Source organism: Tupaia chinensis, unplaced genomic scaffold (genome assembly GCF_000334495.1).
Source record: "Tupaia chinensis unplaced genomic scaffold, TupChi_1.0 Scaffold144386_1, whole genome shotgun sequence".
Classification (NCBI taxonomy): Eukaryota; Metazoa; Chordata; class Mammalia; order Scandentia; family Tupaiidae; genus Tupaia; species Tupaia belangeri.
In genome coordinates, this window is record NW_006204246.1 from 1 (window position 1) to 3877 (window position 3877).

Below are 3877 nucleotides of genomic sequence, written 5' to 3' on the forward strand. Positions count from 1 at the left end.
GAAGATTCAGATAAAGAAATTGGGCATCAGGGAGGAGAGGCAGAGAAAATGGTGCTCAGGATCTGCCAGTTACATCCACTGGAGACGCAGATGAAAACCCACTGCTTTGCTGCCGAGGCTTCCAGACTGCCCTGGATCAAGGTCCTGTGACCTTGAGGTCCTGTTTTCCAGTCTGCTCTAGCTGATGTGTTTGTTCTGGGTGCCTCGTCCTGTAAGTCTTATAGCACTTTACTCCTGATGTACAATAACCTGAGTGACTCTCAATTCCTAAACAATAAACTAAAACCTAACTAAACCATTTTATTTCAGTCAATAATGGAGGAAATAGAACGTGATCAGCATTAAAGCTGAGTAATAAATACAGAGTTTCATACTACTCTCTACTTACCTATGCTTGGATATTTTCAGTAAAAAGATTCTTTTTTTAAAAAAGAGCACAACAAAGAAATATACGAAATGTGGACTCCACATTCCTGGGGAGATCATTGCCTACTGTGGCCACAGTGCAGCCATGTTTCGCTTCACGTTCCAGCATCAGGCTCTCTGACAGTGGGCCAGACCTTTCCACTTCTGAGAACCATGCACACGCAGGTCGTCAAATGCTGCACACTTCTGCAGTAACAAGCTCCCGCTGCTCAGGAAGGGCAGAGTCATCACAGGTACAGAGGGCACAGATTTGGGCTCTGGATGGACAAAGGGCCGGGAGAGGGGCCAGGATGATGGCTGGAAAAAGACAACTCCAGGCCAAGTGAGGGTCCATCCACCCAGATGTAGCAACCCAGATCCAGGAAGTAGCAGGCTAGAGGCCACAGGAATCATCTTGGATGGGACAGCACTCTACAGGTGATTCCTATCCACACCACCCTAGGGCCACATACGCAGGACTCAGAAACTTAGGAACCTGGGACCAGCAGTTAGGGTAATCGCTATGTCGCTGAACTCCCATGTAGTTTACCACGGTTTGTGTCCCGGATCCGGTGGTTTAAAACTCACGCCGGGCGCATGTGCATGCGTGCCCAAGATCCCGAAAGGAGAATGGAGGAGAAGGGATTGCAGCATGGCCATCCCCTCTCGGGGGTGATTTCTCTCTTTCTGTCTCTGTGTCTCTCTCTGTCTGTCTGGTGAGTGCATGCACCCTATAGCAAAAACCTCTCCAAAAAAAAGAGGAAACTCAGAAACCACAAGGAGAACAAGCTCACTTGGGGCCTGGCTACCGGAACTTTAGTTGCCACTGCTTGGTCTCCTGAGTGCTCAGCCTGGGGAAGGGCAGGCTGAGGGAGGAGAGAAAGCCATGAGCAGGACAAGCCCTGAGCCTGGCCCCCTGGGGAGTTGTACTCCCCATGAGTGGACTCCCTGCAAACAAGCAGGTCCATGAACATTGCCTCTCACCCTCCTCACTGAATGCTTTATCCCAGGTAAGCCCTGAGCTCTCCCTGGAGGCCACAGTAAAGGTCCCTGGCCACACTGACAGTGGGATAGTCCTTCATCCTCCCTCCCTTCAACCTTTCTGGATGGAGCTGCAATCAGACCATGCTTCTCCCACGTGGCTCCTTAGCACTGGCCACATGTGATGGGCTCTTAGCCCCTTAAGCCCTGGTTTCTCTTCCTGTTCTGCTCTCTTTAAGGATGCTCTTTGGAGCTCAGCCCCAGTGCTGGACCTTCCTCTCCATCAGTGACCTTCAATTCCCATTACTTTAATGCTTCTCACTCAGCTAGGATGTAGCTCCTAGTCCCTACTTCATGGCTCCTTTTGCCTATTGGACATTTCACCTGGATGTCCTACAACATCTTAGGTTCAGTGAATAACACCCATGGTCTCACACCTCCCTTATTTTCACATTCCATTCATGTTTCCAATACTAGCCAAAACCCTCGAATTCTCCATCTTATCTTTTCAAACTCAAGTTTCATCTATGGATTCTTCCATCCCAGTGTTTCCTACATTTGTTCTTTTCCTCTCTCCTTATCCCAGTTAAGGCACAAATCGGATGTCATTTATTTTACTGCACTAGACTCCTATGGGGGCTCCTCCCAATTACTCCACAATGCTCACCCATGCTAGAGAAATCTCCTGAAATGCTATTTTAACACAAAATTTAATCCCCAATTTTCCTGGTTTCAACCTTGAAGGCCTGTAAAATTGGGCCAGTTTCCCAAATACAGCCCTCCCATAACCCCTCCTCAATCTCTTCCTAAGTCCTCTCCCAATGACTCATCTACTGCTTTTGTCTACCTAGCAAAGTCCTCCCCATTTTCCACTGTCTAGTCCACTGCCTCCTCCTTGATGAAACATCCCCAGCCTGATCCAGCCCCTGACCACCCTGCTTTTTACTCAGTGAGCCCCTTTCGTGATGCCCACAGTGCTCGCTGTTCAGGGCCAAATGCACACAGATGTTGCATGTGTCTAAGGAGATTGCCTCTTCTTCCTGTGTGACTGAATCCTTTCCACCTGGAAAACAAGCTTTCTGAAAGCAGTCCATGTCCTGTACCTCTCTACCCCACACAGCAGCTTTCCAGTGACATGTTCTTGACCAGAGAATAAGCAAGGGCAACAGAGAAGGTCACTTGGGAAGGGGACAGATGCCAGGAAGGGACCTCCTCTCATGGGGAATGGTTAAGCCACAGTCTTTTCTCTTCCATTTCTCTGCCCTGTCAGGATTTGGGGCCCACACATGCATGGTGTTTCTCAAACCCAGCCAGATCCCAACTGCTCAGCCAGCCATGTGGGACCTGGCCCTCTTACCACCAAACCAGAGTTGGCCCAAAATCCCTCTGTTGTACCTAGAGGAGTCATCTCCTCCGAATGCATTTTCTGTTTCTGTGTTGGGGCTGGAACCTGCAGACAAGGAAATACAAGGTGATTCAAAGAGTGTCCTCAGATGCTCTCAGCCAAAACCTCTCAGAGGGGCCCTTCAGAGACTGAGACCCACCAGGAAAGCCTAGCAGGGAAAGACCATCAATTCAGAATCTGAGGCTTGCGATCCTACTTGCCATCCCTCTGCTACCCTCCTGGTAGAAGCCTGAGGACTAGATTCTGTACCATGTCCACTGTGTCAGGTCTTCAGACACAAATTTGCTTATGAAGAGCCATCTAGAAAAGGGAGTCAGGAGAGCCATTCAGTACATTCTCTGGGGTCTTAGCCTACAGAAGAGAACATCCCAGAAGTATGGAGGAAATAAAAATAATGAAAGGTGTATACGAGCAATGCTACTGATGTTAATGTCTGAACCGATCCCCAAGAACAGAGGATCCCATGCCTTAAGGGAACTTCCGTTTCTCCCAGCAAATGGCTCCTCTTCAGAGAAGACTTTCTTGACCACACTGACAAAGAGGAAAGGTAACTCCCTCTCTAAGTACCCTATTCCATTTTCTATACAACACATATTGATCTTCAAATGATCTTTTTATGTCTTTATCCTAAAAAGCAAGATGACTCTGACTTGCCCTGATTTTCCCTAATGTTCTCCTGGTCAGTCACTTGTTTCCTCATTTAGCCATTCGACAAACATTTCCTGAGACCCTGGTAGGAAAGACAGCTCTGCCCTCAAGTCTTCAGTCTAAGACTTCACATGGCAGCAGCAGCTGGGTAAGGCTGCAGCCAGGAGTGTTCAGCTGCCCACCCGTCAACTTTAGTGACTCTCCTGTGAGTTGGGACTTGAAAGGCACCTTCTTATGAGGCTCCCTGGATAAAATGTTGACAGTTATGGAAGAAGAACTCATTTCTTCCCAAGCAAAACCAGGTGGGAAGCAGGAACGTTTTCCTTTCACTCTCCTCACTAAATCATGTCTTCAGTCACTTGTCATGGCCATGTGTGGCCTGGCTATTCTCTAATCCCTTGTGATGGTTGAATTGTTCATATGTGCTTACTTGTTTAC

At 48.3% G+C, this 3877-nt stretch overlaps 1 pseudogene; it reads right to left on the reverse strand.

Moving 5' to 3' along the window:
• Positions 1-560: 560 nt before the first annotated feature.
• Positions 561-3877, reverse strand: part of LOC102498084 (zinc finger protein with KRAB and SCAN domains 7-like) — a 5198-nt pseudogene continuing 1881 nt past the window's right edge.